Raw genomic sequence first — 10,760 nt, forward strand, 5'->3', positions numbered from 1 at the left:
CTTTTACGCCCAAAATGCATTGGGCAATTGGGCACTTTGAATGAATATTAATTCAAAGCATCCACCAGTACGTCACTATGAAAATATTGGTTATAAATTAACCTCATGACAAAATAAAAAGACTGTTACACCAAACAGAATTTGAAGAATTGATTACTACAAGAAAAACCATTGAATTTATTCCCCGAGTGCAAGAGGGAGACACTCCCTTAACATAGGAGAATGTGTGACTGCATCACTTTCTGGTGGACCATCTATTGGAGGTCCTCCACCAGGGCTCTGGTGGGAGGGAAATCTAACTTCCTTTTGAAGGTTCGCTCCTTTCTTCCATGACGGGGGCTTGGAAGCGTCCTGCGTCAGGGGACCCGGTGCCTCAGCATCTTCTGCACCGACACCTCCCTGCGCCGCATGACTCGGCATGCCTGTCCCTTCACCCATCAGCCGCCAGCCACCTTTTATGGACTGCTTTTCCCTCTCCGCCGCCGCTGTTGACTCCACCGCCCTGAGAGGCCCGCTGGCTGGGCTCTTGGGGACGCAACATGTTCGCCTCGACCAGCGCGGCCCTGCGGGCCCTTAACACCTTGTGTGTGCTGGCTAGGGCCTCCTCCTGTTTGTGGGACTCGGCGGAGTCTCTGGGATCTGCAGCGTCCCAGGAGTCTGGCCTGGTGGACTTGCGGCATCATGCGTTGGATGGCTGGGAGCTTGCGGCATTTATTCTCTACTCCGCTCTGGACATCTCGGAGGTGCTGGGTCGGGCCATGGCTTCCTCTGTCGCTCTCCGTCGCCATGCTTGGCTTCGGGATAGAGTATTCCCTGAGAATATTCGGGAGCGACTCATCGACCTTCCGTTTGACGGCAGCCTGTTGTTCCATGCCCCAGCCGACACCACCATCCAAAGGCTCTTGGCAGGGCTCCGTATTCCTCCTCCACCTTATCCTCCTCCTCCGTCCCCTCCTCAGTGACTTCTGAGTTGGGTTGATTCTGGGCCTTCTTAGGCCAGCTGTTCTGACTGTGCAGTATGTTTTCTAGCTGTTTACATCCTTCCTTGGGACTTTGGCATTGTTGGCTGCTGGACGGCCCTTGTGTTGATTGTGTGTGGTTCTGCAGGAGTTGTTGCACAGACTTGGCCCTGAGATTGGGCCTTCTGCTTTGCTTGGGCTGTTTGTCAAGCCTTCAGCGGGGGTGTTTTTTCCCCCGTGGCTCTTTTGTTTTTTCCTCTACTGCGGAAGTTCTTTCAAATAGGGTTCCCATATCTTGGGACTTAATGTACCCTATGTAGGGTAGTGGTAGCTGTTATATGGGTTGCGCTCTGCTAGAGGGTTCTGGTCGCCTTCGGGTGCCTGTTCTCCTTGGCGTTAAGGTAGGTCGCTTTGCTTCCTGAGGTCCTCATCTCCCTGCTCCTGTCCTGAGGTCTGGGATGGTCCTGTGTCTCCCTTTCCGGGCATCACCTACTCAGCCTTCCTGGGACTTCGGGCTGTTCTTCTTGCTTCTGGATTTGACTGCCGGCGCTGTTCTGGCTGGCAGGCTACTCTCCATCTGGAGTGGGTTCGCCTTCTTTTCCCTAGTTTCCTTGGATCCTCTAAGCTTCTTCTTCTTTTTCTTCCGCTTTTCCTGTCTTGGAATTGGGCGGAAGCTATGTTGCCTTGTGGGGGAGTGGGGTGCTTTGGCCTCTCAGTCCTTGCCCTTGGTTCCTCTGCTGTGAGTGTATAAGCCACTTCAGCCTTCTTTCCCTCCTACATCCCCCCTTGGGGTCGGTGGGGTCCTGCTTGTGGGGGTTCCCTTGGCCTGACAGGGGCGAGGTTCTACCTGGTCCACAGTTCTGGTCCCCTGTGGGGCCCTCTGTTCTACATTGGCTGGTGGGGTCCTTTTGCAGACCCTCCTTCCCAGAGGGTATTGCTAGGGTATCTATTCTACGTGAAGGAATCTGCGGCTAGTAGTCTCTATTAGACGTACGAGTTACTTACCTTCGGTAACGATGTATCTGGTAGAGACGATTCTAGCCGCAGATTCCTTCACGGCCCGCCCTTCCTCCCCTATTCTGCGAGGACCCTTGGGTTGGTCTTCGGTACTCACCTCCCGGTGGGGGGCTATGTCTCCTGTGAGTGCCTTCTTTGTTCTTGACGGGTGGCTCCGTCTGGGGGTGGTTCATTCCTCCTTTGGTTCTTTGGAGGATGGGGTTCTGGTGCTCCGGTGCCCTGCTGCTCTGGCTACTGCAGGTTTTGGGGGGATTGCTTCTATTCCTGTCCTCCCTCCCCTCCCTTCCTTCCATTGCTATCCTCTGATTAAGGGTCCTCTGGCCTGGTTTTGCCCTTGTCCCTTGTGGGTGGTTGCCCTCTAGGTTGGGGTGGCTTGGAGGTTTGTTGTCCCTGTCTGTCTTGAGACTGGTCCCATTCCTTGCTCAGGATGAGGTGGGTGGGCTTCCTAAGTGTGCCATGACTTTTATGCCTGTTCTTGCCTTCGGGGCACAGGGATAGGAGGTTGTCTATGTGCGGGCAGGGTGGCTGCGCAGGTTTCTGCTTGTTCTTCTTCTCTCTTCTTTCCCTGCCCTTGGGGTCTGGGGTGTTGGCACTACCCTGGTGGTGGTGTTAGTCACCGTTTCTTTCCAATTTTTCTGCTCTTCGCACACTGTTTCCATGCTCCCACAGTTTTTTATCTGGTGGTTCCGCGTTGTGGTGCGGAAAAGTTCTCAGAAGAAAACTGATGTGGGCGCGCCGGGGCGGGTCTTATGTGACCTGTCTGACATCACGTACGCGGACGGTGCCTGGGCGGTGTCGCGTGATGTCGCCCCACCCCCGGTGTGCAGGGATGCTGTGGCAAAAAGTTTCCGGATCCAGGCTCACACCTGGGAATAATTCTACATGAAGGAATCTGCGGCTAGAATCGTCTCTACCAGATACATCGTTACCGAAGGTAAATAACTCGTACGTTTGGATTGATAGTCGACTATCATTTGACACTCAATCTAAATCAGTCGCAGGGACATGTTTTGGACTCCTGCGAGGATTAAAACCTCTACTGGGCCTCTTTTACTCTAAAATCCGCCAGACCATTATCCAGGCCACAATCTTGTCCAGGCTGGATTATGGAAATAGCCTATTCCTGGGAGCCAACAAATCCAGTGTTCAACGGCTTCAAAGAGTACAAAATGCAGCCGCGCGCACTCTGCTGGCGCTGCCAAAATTCTGTCCAGTGTCTAAATTCTTACCTAAGTTACACTGGTTGCAAGTGGAAGAAAGGATTCAGTTCAAGACGCTGTGCGTTGCTCACAAAATAATTACTCAACAAGCACCTCCGGTTCTGGCTGGCCTGCTAACGGTGTATACACCAAGGCGCGTTCTGCTCTCAATGGATCAAAAGCTTGTCTGTGCCCCCCGCTTTCTAAGATCTAGAGCGGGTGGGCACTCGTTTAAAGTCTTGGCAGCTAGACTATGGAATTCGCTCCCAGTTTCCATCAGAGGAATTCAGAATCATCTAATGTTTCGTAAAGCCATTAAGACCTGGCTTTTCCCTGCATAATGTTCTCCTTTAATACGGCATCTAGTTATCAGTACTTGTCCGCGCTGGGACTCCCCATTGCTGGGGCAGCCATGCGCAATATAAATTCTGAAATAATAATAATTCATGCCCAGGCTTACATTTGCTCAGGTTTCAGAGTACAAAAGCTGTATTGCTCACAGGAGATTAGCCGGGATATTCCATGATGTCAATTTATGCAACAGCAAATTCCTATCAACAGGGTCAAAAGTTTTTAAGAAGTCAATAAAGCACGTGTAGAAGAGTTGCCTTTTCTGAGTGTAGTTCTCTATTAACATGGAAAGGGCCACAAGATTGTTTATGGTTCTTGACTTTGGTTCAAAGATGTTTGATTGAATTGGAACCGGCCCGTTTCTCCCACTCAATTTTCTAATTCCTACAGCAGGATGTCAACAAAGATCTTTGAGTCAGTGCAATAGCACAATCATGTGAGAGCTGTCCGAGGCAGAGTAAGGGCCTTTTTTGCAAATTGGGTGGAGGATTGATCCTCGCCAAGACTCTAGTATGTAGTTTTCTTGGAGGCAAAAATTGAATAGTTAGAAAAGTAGTTTGCTCTACAAGTCTGGGTCATGCTTGTAAACTGAAGCTGGCAAACCACTGGGCCTGGCACCCCGTTTCCACTGATTTTCTTTATTTGAGCTTCTATAATAGACTGGGGGAAGGAAAGAATTCGGATGTGTGCAGTGGTGTGTGGTCTTCACTGAGCTATAACAACCCAATGTGGAAAGCCAGTCTTGTTGCAGAATGTTGTTGCCAGCAGAACAGGTCTAACTCTAACTTTTTAATGAGGGCCCACAGAATTGTATTATTCTTTGATTTACTGGCTTGTAGAATTTCAATCCAGTCTTGTTCTTTACTTGCATACTTTTCATCACAAATAGTTGTCTGTGCTCCTTCCTAAGCTCTGTGAATGAAGCCAAATGAGATCTGGAGGCTTGTGCGTGTTGCTCTGCCTTCACTGTTTTTAGTGCGCTGTTGAACCACCTGTTGTTTGCTGTCATTGGTAGAGAAGATGTTGCCATTTGTCTGCTCAAAGGAAGCTTTTTAGATCTTTTAGCATGGTTTCCCAGAAGGTCAGAGGATTTAGCAGTTCCCACATGCTTTGCGGGTCGGTCTTTTTCCAACGCTCATATTTTTCCTGTGTAAGTGCTATCCATCTTAACTGACTTCAAGTTGCTCTTGAGTTTTGAAGGGCTATATTGTACCTCTGGGAAACATGTTCGTTGCTATTTGTGATCTCTACCATTAGAGGCTGATGGCCGCGTTCTTAGCGGTCTTCTACTATAAACATTGTGACCCAAATACAATGAGTCTGCTGACTTGGATTTTCAAATCACCACAATTCGTCGGTCTGTGACAAACCTCCCATTTAATGCTCTGAGTCCCATGGCTTCTAATGTAGACAGCAGCTGATGATCAGGGGTGTGTAGCTTTACACATTTGAGGCCTGCTCCGGTATGTTAGGGCTTGCATCCAGAGAGCGTGCTTCCATGCTACGGTGGTTTGCCAGATTTAGATTAAAGTCACTGGTCAGTATCCATTCTGTGCACGAATAACAGCTGTTTAGTTTGAGCAGTGAATGTTCCAAGGATGCAATTGCCTTTTGGCTATGAGTATCCTTTGGATTCAAGTAGATGTTCACTACTAGGACCGTTAGGTCCCTGAGTCTCTGATTTCCAGGTATTAGTCTATAATGGTTGGATAGAGGGAGAGTTTATTTCCAGCTCAGTTATGCTTAAAGCTTTGTTGAGGGTCACATAAATTCTCAATCCACCTTTTGGCCTGCCTTTAACTCTGCTTTTTACAGCAAGTTTCTAAAACTGTGAATAACCCAGAAAAAGTATTTCCCCAAGGCTTCAGGTCTGCTGGAGACATTTTATGTCAAGTGAGCGTAAGTGGGTTTCTGGTTTGTAGTTTAATGGAATGTTGTTATAAAATCAAAGCGATCTTGCTCTTAGAGGGTGTATCTGAGATTCTTGTGGGCATGTGAGAGCTAAGAACATTTGTGAAGAGCTTCAATGAGCCAAAGTTCACATTACTTGATGATGTCAGACCCGTGCATCTAGTTCCATTCGTCATCGGTAAGGTGACTTTCACATTTTGTCTTGTTTGTTGTAATTCGTCCGAGGGGCTTTTGGGGCTTTTTAACACTGATTGCCTGGTTCTGACGGGTCTCCACTTCCCTGGTTTGTGCAGGTGACTGCTGGGACAAAAAGTGAAGATATTTCTCTGGGTCCAGGCAGCGCAAACAGATTTCCCAATCTTCCATCAGGGCACTGTGACTAAGTATAAGGCCCTTACTTTTTGCTTCACAGAAGCGTATTTCAGTAGATTCTCTTTTTTCCCGTTGTCCTGGCAGCAAGAAAGCTACATAGACCAAGTCCTTGCTGTTTATTTTGTCAAGGCCTGGAAGGGATGAGCAGATTTTGAGTATGTTTGACCTATATAAAATTTCCAAGGTGTCCCTGGAGCTGTATGTAGGGCAAAAATTTAGAGTGACCAGCGGAGTGGACAGTGTAGAGGTCTCAGTTTTTATGTTGCGTTGCCCTTGAGCAGTGCTGGAGACAGAAGTATTAGCGATATAAGGCTAATTTGGCTTTTGCACCTGTATGTAACATGCCTCTATGTGCTCACATTTGTAGAGCTGGTGTGTGCTGATAGCACAGGATTGTTTGTGTTGGAAATTTGGCTGGGTTGATCCCTTTTGTTGGAAAGCACACAAGGATTTTTATGTTTTGCTAATTTTGATTTTGGCCTTCGTGTTGGGGCTTCTCAAGGCGTGGTGGCATACTGTCGATTCTTTCCCGCGGTTCCTGTTGAGTCGCTAAATTACTTTCCAGGACCGTAGCCGAAAGCTGTTAGAGACTGGATAGCCACCCAACTTTCCTGTTTTCTGACTTCACACTCAGGGCTGTGCTTTCAAGTGGGCCTGATGCACGGAAGCTGTAGGGCTGGCTGAGTGCTGTTTTACTTACTGTGCTTTTCAACAGTTTAGATACTTCTCTTAAAGGGGCGTGGTGGAAACTCTTCCCTCTGTTGTTTTAAGGTTATTTATTTGTTAGATTCTTGCAGATTCAGATCTAAATTAATGACGCCCTGCATGTTTACGAGTTCCTGTGATCCGATGCTCGGGAGCCTTTGTTGGAGAGTTTTAAACTTGGTTACCCACCCTATAGCCTCTATGCGCTGTGTTGTGAAAGTGTCTGCGTTTGCTCTGGTGAGCAGGACTCAGTTTTAATATTTTGAGAATGTCTGAAGACTAGGTAGATTTTCGGGCCTTCCAGGCTCTCTGATTTTCTGATATCGAAAAACCTGGATGATATTTCTCAGTCTTTTTTTCTTTTCTTTGAGAGCACCGGTTGAAAGTGATTCTCCAGAGTTGCATACTCACGGGGGATTGTTTCCTTTGAATTTGAGGTTGGGTTATTTTGAAGTGAATTCTCTATTAGTCCTGCGTGGTCTTTTTAGGTCTCGCGTAGGCAGCGCGCATGCGCTGTCTCTCCGAGACATCTAGTAATTTGTATAGCGAGAGTATTCCTGCCTGCTGCTTGCCTGCTTTTGTATTTTGGCTTATTCACGTTTCACTCCACGTCACTTGTATTTCCAGCCTCCCTATTGGTAGCTGGTCCGTTTCATCACCTTTTTTTGGAAGCAGCACCGACCAACTACTGTTATAGCACTGTAGAGCTTTGTAATTTTTGTTTAGGGACTACTTTTTTTTTTTTTAGGCCTCAAGTTGCCCGCTTCATGATCCACTATGCGCATATGTTTAATATGCATAGGCAAAAAATACGTGAGTTCGAACAGCGCACACCTAGTTGTAAAGTGTAGAAAACTGTTTCATTTTAAGCTAATTATATGTCAGGGCGTATATGTTTAATATGCATAGGCAGAAAATACGCAGGTTCGAACAGCGCACACCTAGTTGTAAAGTGTAGAAAACTGTTTAATTTTAAGCTAATTATATGTCAGAGCGTGCTGGGTGGGAAAGAGGTAGCTAAACTCTTAACTATAGAACAACTTACAAAGCAAGTGTGACAAATCACTTGCCCCTACCCGCACTGCTAAGTGCAAAACTAAGTTTGCTCAATTAATCAACAAACAATCATAAGATATATCAATGTCTCACCTCGTGTACTCTTGAATTAAGTTTTTATAACAATACAGGAGACCTTAAAACCGTTACAAATTCTTCTTCACGGTTTCTGAATTGTACAATACATGCACAATCAACAATTCAAAATACATATTATATTACATAATATTTGACATCGATTTTCTTGTTGATTTTCCCAATGCATTTCGGTATACCTTTATCGCTTCTTCAAGGGAACTGTAAACGAAAAGTATGAGTAACAATATTTAGTACACAAATGGAGGAACGAGGCTCAATTAAAAGACCATGCAAAAATTCTTGACATCTAGGTTTGACTGTGTCATGAACAAAACCTAACCAAAACGTGAAAACAAGCCTTCACCAGTGAGAGAAAGATAGGAAAATTGATAAACATGCATGCCACTAGCCCAATACATCCCACTGTTGATGTAAACAATGACTTACTTAAAGAAAATCTTAGACTTGGCTAGATGCCAACCCAAAGGAAATGTAATGTGACAACTGCAACGTAAAGCAGAAGTGACTGTAAACACTAAAAACTCTGCAACCTTTTTTACAAAAACCCAGTGATTCGCTCCCCTGCTTCTAATTACCTGGCTTCACACTCATGACCAGCGTCTTAAACACTTTCTAGAGATCTTGATGCAGGCACAAAACTCGGACCGTGGTACGACAGCTGAAAACATTTAAATACACATTTCAAATACCTCTGTGTTGATTCAAACTATCAATATACAATCTCTGAAATCAACATGAAGCTGCCTATCCGTATCTCTGGTAGCTCGTAGTTGGCGGCTAATGTTCACGTTACCACAGTTAAATATCTCTGAACATAAAATCAAATTTTAACTTGAGCCAACAGACGCCGGCTTCTGTAGTCACATGGTGTTTCTGCAAAAAGTGAAAGTCATCACTGACACCGAAGATAACAAATAATGCTGACCAAATCCCACTTAGTCCTAAAAACAAAGGCTCTCCCCTTACTGTATCTGGTGACTTGAGGCTGACGACCCCCTACTCGAAAAACTCAGCACGTTCAATCCTGTTCTACCATGGGCCAGTAAACTGCGTCTGGTGCTGAAGCGATGAGGCTTCTATAAAAGCAAAGGAAATTGACTGACACCGATATTTAAGAATGGTGCTAGCCCCGTTACAACTTCTTCCTGAAAACAAGGTCTCTCCTCTTACCAGCGAAAACCACCTTGTGAAAACAGCGTTCTCAACTCCGACCTGCTCTAAGCGGTGATCACGTGACACGCGAGTGAGGTTTTTAAACCAAAGAACGAAAAATGAAATAAACAACGGACATGACTCCTGCCATAAACATCTCCCTCTTGAAAAACCGGCTGCCATCATGGTGTTGTTGACATCAAATCTGAATGAAAGACAATAAACCCAGATCCCAATGGCGCTAGGGCAAATTGTATGCCTGGATAATATACAATAATTTTTGCATGGTCTTTTAATTGATACTCGTTCCTCCATTTGTGTACTAAATATTGGTACTCCTACTTTTCTGTTTACAGTTCCCCTGACGAAGGGATAAAGGTATCCCGAAATGCATTGGGAAAGTCAACAAGAAAATTGATGTCAAATGTTTTGTTTGCATTTATAATATGTATTTTGAATTGTTGATTGTGTATGTATTGAACGATTCAGAAACCGTGAAGAATTTGTAACAGTTTTAAGGTCTCATGTATTGTTATAAAAACTTTATTCAAGAGTAAACGAGGTGAGACAATAATATATCTTATGATTGATTGTTGATTAATTGAGCAAACTTAGTTTTGCACTTAGCAGTCGGGGTAGGGGCAAGTGATTTGTCACACTTGCTTTGTAAGTTGTAATATGCATAGGCACCACGGCGCCCGCTTTCATCATTAAGCACACCCCTTCCACCTCCATGTTTTCACTTTGAATCCCTTGTTTAGTTGCTGCTTTCCACTCAAATCGAGCCCATTGCGGACTTCTATCGGCCCCTCCCTCCACCTAGTCTGATTTTTAGGTCGAGTATCACACTCGCAGAGTAATGAATAAGTAAATCTGTCAATTAGGGAAACAAGTAGCTGAGCGCAGCGGTTCTAATTGTTGCTTTCCACTTCGCGGACTTCTATCAGACCCTCCTTCCACCTCGTCTGATTTTAGGTCGAGCATCAGGCGCAGAGAGTAATATACAAGTAAATCTTTAAATTAGGGAAACAAGTTAGCCCAGCGCAGTGGAATCGCAGGGTTCACAGAGCGCTGAACAGGAGGCTTTGCCAATGTACTCATTGATAGCCGGGCTGACATCTTGCTTCAGGGGGAAAAATGCACGCCACCCTGTGAGTGCTCTTTTATGCTTGTTTTTAAAGTTACGCATGCAGCAGAGAAAGGTTTATAAATTTGCCCCCAGTCTTCACTGTGAGCCCCTGTGCTGCCCATCCTTGGTTTAAGCCTCACGCCTATCACTAGTTGTGAGTTGTTTGGCCGTGACTATATTATGCTGGCCAGCATACCGGTTGTCGCATGATGGCAAACGCACCTGTCAGTTCTTATTTATAGCGAATAGGGGACTTGGGACTTTATCTGCATTCAGCAGCGTTTTTACCCTACTTGTGTTTAACGCTTTCCCACAACACCACACAGGCCCCCTGATGTTGCCGCCACCCTGGGCCTCCAGGATTCTGTTATTTTGGTATTTTAAATTATCAGCTGCTGTGCTGCAACCAGATTGTGGAGCGATGCTGAGAGCCTGATCGCCTTCCTCAAGGGTGACCTCCTCACCCCCGTACAGGTGCTGGAGGTCGTGTGGGGTCATGGCTAAGCTTCTGCTGCCACTCTCCCTTCTAGCAGGTAAAGCGTTTCTTCCAAATTTGACTGTGTCTGTAGCAGTGATTGCTATACCGTAGCCCAGCACCTGTACAGGCGCCTGTCTGGTGTATTTTTATAGCACCTACTGTTGGCAATGTTAGCTCATTGATGAAAGACGTGTGGTGAGATAAATGTGTCGTGCACAGATTCACACATGTTGGTCAAGTGGAGATACGGAGTACTGCACTTCTTTAATTGGAAACGGAGTGCCAGCACTTCTCAGCAGGGTCTCAATACTTTCAAAGGGAGAGTGCAGGCC

General features: G+C 46.0%; 1 long non-coding RNA gene across 2 annotated transcripts; it reads right to left on the bottom strand.

Moving 5' to 3' along the window:
* Nucleotides 1-7,717: 7,717 nt before the first annotated feature.
* LOC146821147 (uncharacterized) lies at nucleotides 7,718-8,894 on the bottom strand. 2 transcript variants are annotated; one of them, XR_014962662.1, is made up of 5 exons: nucleotides 8,840-8,894; nucleotides 8,636-8,745; nucleotides 8,245-8,327; nucleotides 8,096-8,152; nucleotides 7,718-7,867 (listed from the first exon to the last, which is right to left on the bottom strand). It is a non-coding gene; the product is annotated as an uncharacterized LOC146821147 (long non-coding RNA). The 2 variants fall into 2 exon arrangements; XR_014962663.1 differs by lacking the exon at nucleotides 8,096-8,152.
* Nucleotides 8,895-10,760: the final 1,866 nt, after the last annotated feature.

Source organism: Triturus cristatus, chromosome 6, assembly GCF_964204655.1.
Source record: "Triturus cristatus chromosome 6, aTriCri1.1, whole genome shotgun sequence".
Taxonomy (NCBI): Eukaryota; Metazoa; Chordata; class Amphibia; order Caudata; family Salamandridae; genus Triturus; species Triturus cristatus.